Source organism: Monodelphis domestica, chromosome 1 (assembly GCF_027887165.1).
Source record: "Monodelphis domestica isolate mMonDom1 chromosome 1, mMonDom1.pri, whole genome shotgun sequence".
NCBI classification, from domain to species: Eukaryota; Metazoa; Chordata; class Mammalia; order Didelphimorphia; family Didelphidae; genus Monodelphis; species Monodelphis domestica.
Window position 1 is genome coordinate 184,903,650 of NC_077227.1, and position 11,103 is coordinate 184,914,752.

At 36.6% G+C, this 11,103-nt stretch overlaps 1 long non-coding RNA gene across 1 annotated transcript; it reads left to right on the top strand.

The window, feature by feature from the left end:
* The first annotated feature begins 1,045 nt into the window (after positions 1-1,045).
* On the top strand, positions 1,046-10,804 carry LOC103104899 (uncharacterized). Its single transcript, XR_460819.2, has 3 exons — positions 1,046-2,902; positions 8,691-8,834; positions 9,726-10,804. It is a non-coding gene; the product is annotated as an uncharacterized LOC103104899 (long non-coding RNA).
* The last annotated feature ends 299 nt before the right edge of the window (positions 10,805-11,103 follow it).

Sequence of the window (11,103 nt, forward strand, 5' to 3'; positions counted from 1 at the left end):
ACAAATCTGTAGCACATGTTTAAGTCACTATAAACAAAAAAGGGCAGAAGAAAACAAACATACACGCTAAAATGAACAACTTAAAGAGTCCAAAGCTCATTTAGTCAATAAACCATGATCATTTAGTCAGAGTTAACATTTGGTCAGTTTGGTGCAATGGACAAGACCCTTTAGTGGTAGTTAAAAGGTGTAGCTTGAATTCAGTCCTGTTGCTTTTAAGAAACAAGTGTTTCTGAGAGCACACAGCCTAGCTTCTCTGAAGCCCAGTTTCTTTATTTGTATAATGAAAATAATAGCACTCACCTGAAAAGTTTGTTGGCAAAATCTTTTGTAAGCTTCAAAGTGAGCTTGTATAGATCAAGTAAACTCGATTCCTTGCTTAAAAGAGATCAATTTTCCCTGAACAATATGGACTTCAAAAGACAGGTGCTCATTGACCTTCTTGATTAGGCTAATGGGTTTTGTTTGCTTCTTTTTAGTTTCTTCAGGGCTTCTGAGAGGCATATTTCCTCTCTACAGAAATGGAACCAAATATATTTAATCAATTGGGAAATATTTTTTAGTCATCTATATGTGCCAGATACTCTAAATGCTGGGGATATAAATATAAAAGAGAGAAAGCCCTTACCCTCATGGAGCTTTTATATTTTGTGAAGAGAAATCAAACAAGGTGATTGCAGCAGCTGGGGGTTAGAGTCATGGTGAAGTCAGACAAGCTGCTCCGGAACCCAGATGGGAGAGTCAGCGGCTATAGGAAAAATACAAAGAGATCCTCTTCCCCAAGAGAGGACTGGGGCAGGTGTATGATTAAAAATCTTTTACCCTAATAAAAGAACTACATATCCCAAGAGCCCACTGACTTCCTGTCATTACGTACTTTCTGGAGACAGAGGATAAAGGACCTGGGCTTTGGAGGCTCCTCCTCTCTGATGTAGAATCAGCAGTGATGGTGGTGAGTGGGGGATGACTAAAAATGGCTAACCAGCCATGGGCACATGATCTTTATTTTGTATCTTCTTTATTCCTTGATTTCTAATGATCATTAATAAATCTCTTAAAATATAACATTATTATTGAGATTTAATTTTAACTTTTACATTGATTGCAACCACTAGTCAGAGAAGAACCTCTCAAAATTTTAAGATAGTCTAGATAAATTTTTTAAGCCACATTTCTCCTACCAAGTTTGAAAGATTTGCTAAATCTGTAAAAATTGTGACAAATATCCATCAGTTCATAGTTGTTTTTTTTTTGTCATACAGCAAGTTATATGAAATATGATAGTGGGTTTGTTTGTTATTGTAATTAAATGGGCTATTATAACTCTAGGGATATTGATACTTTTTGAATGTGCATTATATGCTGTACTACTGTTCTTTATAAAAAACTGTTACTTTGTAAAAATCATTTGCTTGTACTCACAGTGGATCATGGCCAGGTTTGAAGAGGAAATGGATCTCATTTTTGGTGAGAAACTTTTGTATTCTACATTTCTTTAGCTGACACAGTGTGTCAATGATTATAAGCGACATTTTTGATTTTTTTAAAACTCTCATTATTATTTTTCTTGCAGTGCAATATACTATTTTAATTTTTTTATTTTTCTCACCTTTTTGTATTTGAAGAACATTTCACCAGTATTGAGAAGACTTTCTTTAACTTTTTTGATTTTGCAGTAATATAAGTTTGAAATATATTTGCTATAATGTCAATGCATACCCCAAAAGCTTTAGACTATAAAAATTATGCCATTGATTATTTAAAATGGGACTTTGCTTAATGATTCTGTCTGATTCCAGGACAAGAGAATACAAAAAGAGTCACTGAACAGTGCCAAAAAAGCACAAAGCTAAACTGCATAGTGCCAATCAAGCACAAGGTCAAAGAGACCAACCAATCTCGATGGGATTGATGAAAATTTTGAGCCAAGACAAGAGGACTTGAACTTGTTTGGGGTTCAAGTTTGCAACTGTTTAACATGTGTTAAAGGCAGGTCTTCCTTGTCCCACATTCTACCAAGTATCTCAAGTTTGGCTCCTACCTGGCTCCTATAATCTAGTCCCTTTTCTGTCTTTCATTGTGTGGCAAACTTTTTATAGTCCTGGCTACTGACTGGGTAAATGCATAATTGCTTAAATCATTTTATTTGGGCCCTGATTCAAGGACCTGTTATGGATTTATTTTTCCTTTACTTAGAATTTTTACACATAAGACTTTGATAGTCTATATTTCATCCAGAACTTATTTTTTTATTAGGATTAAAATTTTTTTTTATTTCTCTTGCCAATTGATTCATATACTTCATAACTCAGCCATGCATCCCTAAGTGATCCGTGTGTTTTTCAACACCCTCTTCAGGGGGAATGTATTATTATTATTTTTAATTGCAAGTTTTAAATTCTTTTTGAGAGTAATTTTAGGTTAAGAAACATGATACCTCTCCAAATCCAGAAAATGAACTCTTCTTAGAAGGCACCATGAAGGTACCTCCACATACCACAAGCTACATCAAGAAGATCCAGAATGAATTTTGGGTGTGGTTGATTAAACTGAAGGTTGATTGAACATTTAATTTGAATGTATACTCATGCCCAAAGGGGACTGCTCCCTAATTGGCTTTTTGTCAATGTACCTAGCAATTATTGGTTTTGTTCTCTTTTCCTTTTATCCTCAAATTATTACAATTTCAAAGTTTGTATGTTTACAAGACCCACTGGAGAGACTAGTCTTCCATGGGTCTCAGGGGGGAATGTATGATTGAAAATCTTTTACCCTAATAAAAGAACTACATATCCCAAGAGCCCACTGACTTCCTGTCATTATGTACTTTCTGTAGACAGAGGATAAAGGACCTGGGCTTTGGCAGTTCCTCCTCTCTGATGTAGAATCAGCAGTGATGGTGGTGAGTGGGGATTACTAAAAATGGCTAACCAGCCATGGGCATGTGGTCTTTATTTTGTATCTTCTTTATTCCTTGATTTCTAATGATCATTAATAAATCTCTAAAAATATAACATTATTATTGATATTTAATTTTAACTTTTATACAAGAGGCTACCAAGGATTATTAAATGTATTTTTTCCAAGTGACCTTTTGTCTGGGGAGTATATAGGATTTGTGTCTTTAAAATTATTTTGAATTGTGAAGAGAAGATAGGAAGATCTTTGGATGCGTATGCTGGGCCACTGTCTGTTTTAAGGGTTAAAGTTAGTTGATCCTACTTATGATAGTATTTATTAGTGATCTCAAAGAATCTTTCTTGCAGCAGCAGGAAAAGGGCATCATCAAGTTTGCTTTCTGTCAATTCTTGCTTAACAAACAATTTCCTAGGATGGATTAATACGTAACTTTTCAAAATAATTTAAAAAACTAATAAATCACTCTGAATTGATATTAAAAGCTTAACGACTTCCAAACTGACTTTGGTTAAAATCCCATAACAATGTTCCATATATTTCAATTTTTCTACAAGACCTCTGCTTAAAGCAGAATAAACCTCTAGTATTGCCACTATAACTCCAAACATTTCTTAATAACTGATAATTCTTCTCTCATATTCTGAACAAACATTCCAGGTAACTATTTTCCACTTATTATTTCTCTCACATAATCTGGCTTCTCCTCTTTTACTATAAATAGAGAAGTGACTACTCTTAATTACCTAAATTTAATAACCTAATACCAAGTCCTGTTTAAATTCTGGATGGGTCAAATTTCCATAGCTAATTAATTATATGCAATTTGCATAAAAATTATTTTTCTAAATAGTACAAATTCATATTTCAATTATGACATTATAACAAATTATATTTTAATACATTCAAATTCTAAATACCTGTGTAACTTCAAATAAACAGATTGTCACATTTCAAGTCCTAAAATACGAATGGTAACATGTAATCACTTGTTGCTATTTTATAACAGTACCTGAAATTAAAGAACCTCTAATTTTAAAATATAAAATTTAAATCTTAGAGAAAGTTCTCCACGATATACTATAACTTTTGCTTAATTGATTCTCTAACTAGGTATTGTGCAGATTTAAATTTAGCTGACATTTCATATTTATCTGATGCATAATAAACACCATAAAATTACATTGTGTCATAGTACATTGTGAGACTCATTAGCAATTTTCCAAAGTAACATATATCAATCTTAAATATTAAATTCAAGTAAATAGTCAAATTCTGGGACAAAATTTCCCATTGTGTGTGCCAAATTAATATTTTTTCTTCTCTTAGAGGGCCCACCTAAAATAAGAAAAAAGATGTATGAAATACTCTGACAAGTTTTAGAGGCCAGAATTACCTCCTTCAGTGGAGGACTCTGAAGTATATTTTGTGAATGCCCAATTAGGAAAAAAAAAGAGACAAGACCTGTAATGCAAAAACACATAGAGATACATAAAACAAACATTAAACAGATTCAGGATCCTGATACCTAATCTAATATTATGTTTAATATATATTATATATTAATATACACACACATAATTCTTCTTGTGTTGTCTCAGTCTGAAAACTTCCCTGAAAAAATCCATCTTGCTTTTTCCAAAGTACTGTCTCTTTAAAAAGTAAAGCATTTGTCTCAAGTTTGCTGATAATGGTGAGCCACTTTCACTTCTGACTGAGCCTGAGAATTATATGGAATAACTTCAGGCTGTGAGGGAGGGAATTACCCAGCATTTTGGTCTGGTACTGGACAGGGGACTCGTAACCTGATGCAGAGCTAAGGGAAGGAATGGGATGTAAAGAAGGCCTCTCTGGAGGAGTAACTATGATATTGGGCTTTTTCTCATTATCCTCCTTGGGTTTATGAGACTTTGAATTTTGCTTCGATCTCACATGGCAGGGTGCCAGATCGAGTGATTCACAAACTAACCCCCCAAGAGTAAACATATGCTATAAAAATTTCTGTTTGCAAGTGTGAGAAATTCCAAATCTATGAACACTTAATATAGTAGTGAGGACCTCAGCAAAGAGCTGCTGGTCATAGATAAAAATAAATAGAATGCTGTAAACCTTAAAATTTCTTAGACTTATAAATGTTGGAAATTTCACCATTGGGAAATTTCATACTGGAAAAAATTTCCTACTGATAGTAAGAACTCTATTGGAATGTGAAACCCCTTGGCATGGGAGGATCCTTCTCCTCCCTACATAAGACTACTTTAGGACAGAAACCTTTTGCTAAACAATGGAAAGGGGTTTGACCTATGCTTAAGCATAGAACAGGAAGTTCTTTGAGTCATGATTGATTTTAGAATTGATACAATAGAGATACTTGGAATGACAGAACCAGGTCTTGAAACTACAATCTCTACCCTACTCAGAGTAAAAAAATTTAGGAAGGGCTGCAGCAAGGATCAAGATTTAATTATTTGAGAATATGACCTTCAACAGACATGTGCAAAGGGGCAGACCTCTGGGCGGTCCTGGGTTAAGTTAGAGCCACCATTGGCACAGGGAAGACATGGACAGTGATTGGTAGATGTAAGAACTGAGGGGAGGGAACTTAGATGGTTTCCTTAAAGATAGCGGGGTCTGAGGACTGGGGGTGTTCGAGAGGTTTTGCTCTGAGAGGTTGTGCTCTGAGAAGTTTTGCTCTGAAGGAGTCTGAGGGGAGAGAGGTCCTGGAGGGAGAGCTCCTGGAGAGGTCTGAGAGGAGGGCTTGCTCTGAAGGAGGCTTGAGGTGGAGGCCTCTGAGACTGTTTCTCCATTTTGGTCACATGAGTGATAGGGACTGATCTCTTTTCTTTGCCTCAGCGATCTAAGGGCTTGGGCCTTTTGGCCCAGCTTAAACAGAGGGGGTATTTAAGCCCTATTCCCTTCTCTCCCCTTTCTCTCTCTCTCTCTCTCTCTCTCTCTCTCTCTCTCTCTCTCTCTCTCTCTCTCTCTCATACCTTTCTTCCTCCTGTTTGTAATTAAAAACTCCATAAAAGGTTGACTGCTCACTTGAGTTTTCATTTAGGAGTTACATAGCTGAATTCCTTGGCAACCTTAAATTAATATATATCAGTCTTTTAAAGTGATTTCCTTGTCACAATGCCCTATGTTTTACTTCCTCCTTGATGGAGGGGGGGATGGTTCCTTACCTGTGATTCCATGATGCACATGCTCCACACTAGTTGATCCATCACTAAAGTCCCTTTGTATGGACACCAAAATGTTAAAGCCCCCCGGGGGGAGGGGCAAGATTGAAACCAGAGTTCTGCAGGTAAGTAATGGGGAAAATAATAAGTGGAAATACAAAGGTAGAAGTAAGAATGGCCTCACCTGAAGATAAGGGTGAGGAAAAAGATAAGAATAACAATCACAGTCACAGTGTAGAGTCAGAAGGGACCCATGCTGATGGCAATGGGTTCAAGTTTATTGCAAACTGATAGATCTTTTAAAGGTAAAAACCACAGGAATTAAAAACCTGTGAGATAGTGCAGCTGGTAGGATAATGGTTGGGGCAAGATAATGGTTCCAGGAATCCTCCAGAGTTCATGGAACAGTCAGCAATCTTGTTATGGGAAACTAAAAGAAGGCAGTGGCAAGGGCACTTGGACCTGTTCTCAGACAGACCATGAGAATTCAACCTCTGAGGAGGGCTCACAGATCTTTATCTAAGATAGGCTCAAAGTTATCAACCTCTGACACAGGAAAGAACAATCAATGGGAAATGGAACAATATTCCTTACAAAGCCTTCCCTGAGAGACAGATGGTCTAGAGCAATTTTATCAAACTCAAATAAAAAAGGGGGTCACTACAATGCAGTGATCCTGAACAACTTGGAGGGATCTATGAGGAAAAACATTATCTACATTCAGAGGAAAAACTGTAGGAGTAGAAACACAGAAGAAAAACAACTTCTTGAATACATGGTTTGAGGTATATGGCTGGGGATGTAGACTCTAAATGAACATCCTAATGCAAACACCAACAACATGGAAATAGGTTCTGATCAAGGACACATGTAATACCCAATGAAATTGCACATTGGCTATAGGAAGGGTAGGGGAAGGGGAGGGAGGGAAATAATATGATTCTTGTAACCAAGGAATGATGTTCTAAATTGACTAAATAAATTAATTTTAAAAGGGGTGGGGCACTAGTCAGGAATAAGGATCCTTGTCTGCTGTGTACTGACTATGTTTTATAGTGTATTATTATCTCTGTTTTACTGTATTTTTATTTATCTTGTTAAATATTTCCCAATTACATTATAATCTGGTTTACCTACTCTTAGAAGTACATGTGACCATTGGTTTTGTGTTTGACACCTCTGGTCTAGAGGAGATAGCACAGAAAATAAGAGACAAGAGACAATGAAGAATTTTTATACTTGGGGTTCAAGTACCACAAATTGCATTTGGGGCAAGAGTGCTTTGAGTGAAGGAGGGAGCAGAGGGATGAGGGGGGTGGGAAGTAAGAAACAACCTCATAGCAAGATGACAAAAAAGCTGCAACATAGGTGGAACTGTAATGTGGTGAGGATGGGAGAGGGGAAGTGATTGGAAGGAAGGAGGAGCTCATTCTATCCCACTATGTGGTAGCTTCTTAGCATTATGTGTTAAGAAGTTATACCCAAATGAGAAATTCCAGGAATCAGAGGGAAGAAGTATAAGAGAGAGTATTTGGTGAAGGTGAAAGGAAGGAGAAACAGAAGTGATTTTTAATTATGTGTATTATAGACTACCTGGAGAGAAAGAATAAATAGATGAAGAGTTTGTGAAACAGACTGCAAGCCTGGCATAGAGGTCTGATATGGTACTGATAAGAGACTGAACTCATTCAGACAACTTCTGTAGCTTTTGATTTGAATTAGTGATTATTTCATCCTTCAAAAAATGGAGGAAGCAATAAAAGGAAACTATTCTGAACTGGTTGATAGAGCAGAAATGATAGGAACCCTAGGGGACATGTGACCACTTCATCTTTGAATTAGTGACAAGAGGAAAGAAAATCTTGGCTCAGTCTGATAGGTATCCTTGTTTTTTAATGAAGCATATTTTAAAGAGCTCAGTAGAAAGATAACAGGATCCCATGGACCAAAAATGCTATAAGGGAAAGTAGCCCAGGAGTGATGGGAGAAACTCAAGACTGATTTTCTGAAAATATACAGAGAAACAATTCTAGTGTAGAAGAAAAAATGAGATTTGTTTGAAGAGACTGAAATGAATGCACAAGAACTCACCCACAAATTTAGTTTTAAAAAGGAAACATTCATAAAATGAAAGAAAGGCTTAGTAATAGGATAAACATAAGAGTGTGACACAGTCCTATTAAATAGGTCAGAAATGAGGGTAACTAGATGACTCAGTAGATAGAGAGCCAGGCCTAGAGATGGGAAGTCCTGGGTTCAAATATGCCCTCAGATACTTCCTACCTATGTGGTGCTGGGCAAGTCACCTAACTCCAACTGCTTAGCCCTTAGGGCTCTTCTGCCTTGGAATTGCTTTAGTATCAATTCTAAGACAGAGGGTAAAGATAATATTTTAAGTGTCAAAAATTCTGGTTTGGTATCAGCTGTCAAGGAAAGCAAATGCCAAAGATTTTTTTAAAATAACTGTATGAGGAGAAAATGGAGAAACAAAAGGGGTTAGAATCTCAGGTTAGAATAGCGGAGATGATGATAACTACCAAAAGAGAAAAGGAAGAACTATTTCACTCTTATTTTGCTTCTTTTCTTTTTGCCAAGGAGAATGGCTTTCATATTGGAAATGATGGAATGAAAATGACTAATAAGAAGTTGATACCACCTAGCTGCCTTGGATGAAACCAAAGCAATTGGGTTCAGATGAATTACAAACTTGGGTCCTTAAAGAACTGGAAGATGTGATTGGTAGGTCATCATTGGTGATATCAAAAGATCTTGAAATATAAGTCACTGAAATGGAGAAAGGCAAATGTCCAAAGTTTCAAAAAAGGAGATGGAAACAGAGTCAGCCAACACTTGATCAGATAGCTTGACTGGTTCCTGGGAGAATTCTAGGCTAGAACACTATAGAGATAGTTAGGAACTATCTCAAAAGGGAAGTAGAGATTACAAAGAAGCATTGTGACTTCAACAAAAACAGGTCATGACAGACTAATCTAATTTTCTTTAAAAAATAAATCTTGATTTTTATAGCATCTGTATTTCCCATTGTATTCCTTTCCCATTCTCTCTGAAACCTATCCCTTGTATCAATGAATTGAAAAGAGAAAAAAAATCAGTTCAATAAATCTACACATTGAAAAGGCCTGCCATTGTATACAGTGTTCCACACAAATACACCTGTCACATAAATATCTGTGTATGGCGTGCAAGAGATATGGAAAGTGAAGGAGAGGGAGAAAGGAAAGAGTATGAGAAGATAGAATAGGAAGAGAGGAGAGCAAAGTGGAGTTGTAAGAGTATGGAAGGGGAAAGTATTATTTACAGTTTGCTAAAAACTTTTTTAACTACTGAAAAATGTCCTTAACCAGTGAAGGACATTCTGATAATCAATATGTCTGGAGGATTTGGGAAAGGGAAGAGAATAAACAATTACTAAATACCCATTTTGTGCTATGCACTGTGATGAATGCTTTATAAATTTTGTCTTGTTTGATTCTACCTAGGATGTAGGCCCTATTAAACCCTCATTTTGCATTTAAGGAAACTGAGGCAAACAGGGTTAGGTGAATTCTTTTTTTTTTTTTTTGAGTACAACTATTGTCTGAGGCTAAATTTATCCTTTCTGACTTCTAGCCCGGTGCTCTTTCCACTGTATCACCATGAGATGTCTTTTGAACCCTTCATGAGCATCCCAGAAGCATCAGTGTCACAGGCTGAGGACAAACTGGAAGTGTTGGAGAAAGATGGATTTCAAGTTCTATGAGAAGTACAGCTGAAAAGCTGTACCACACTTAAGGAGAAGATTTCCAGATCTTCCAAGATACCCCTTTTGCCACATGCACTCCAAACTTGAGCCCATTTTCCTTGGACTCCATATAAACTGGAGGAAAGTCCCCATAGGCTTTGGGGGGAGGGGTATTTTATACTGACTGACTTAAATAGCCATTTCTAAAACCCATTTAAGTATGACAGCTTATTTGATAACAACCAATAATGACAGGAGGCAGTTCATTGGTATAGACATAAGAATTCTACCACTAGAAAGCCTCTAAGAGTTCTCCCTAGAGCCCTGACTGTGCTCCTAACCTTGCTGGGGACTCAGGATATCAATGCCAGTTACTACAAATGTATTGATGCTATTTAAATAAATAAGAAGAGAAAAGAAGTCTTGCAATTTTTCCATATGCTTGTTCTTTAAAAAAAACCATGAACCACTATATCCTTAATATTAATGCCCAAATGTGTAACAGTTTAGAGACTATTGGCAGAAGATGGAGTTTCTAAGTGTGGCTCTTTATGATCATTTCAGCAACATCCATAATTGTGGTCAGCCTAGGCAGACAACAGAATGAAGTTAAGGATTTAATTGAGATGGGGGATTTAATTAGGCTTCCTGGCCCATAGCAATTTATTGTATAGTTCCAAGTCTTTAACCCTACCCTTCCCCATGTCCACCAAAGAAGGACATTTGGTTGTGATGAAGCCATAAACTGTCCACAGTCTTATATTTTAATGCTACTTCAGCTGCTGGGGGCAGCAAGATAAAAGGGTTTTTTTATGCAAGATGACAGTATTCTACTATACTTCTTTTATGAACAAGTACCAAGTTAAGCCACAGGGAAATGTTTTCTTTTTATGGTATTTTGCAATTTGTCCAGGACAAAAGAAACATAATAGCTTCAACTGAATTTAACTTTCCTTCTCCCAAAATATTCCAAGAGCAGAGATGCTCGCCAGGAATGATGCTCCTCCTTTCAATTGCATTGTTCCATTCTCAAAAAAGCACTGAAGAAAAAGAAGTCAGAACCAAACACCCTCTGCCCACATCCAGCACCGCCTGATTCCTACATGTTAGATCCCAAACCATTTCTCCCATATTCTGACTTACCCTTCATAGAGGAAGGCAGCAATCAAAATTTATTATTGAAGAGAAACAAGAGGCTTTCTGCCTCAAGATATTTCCTGCCACAAGTTATTCCTTTATGTTAAAGGATCTGAAAACTGTGGTTAA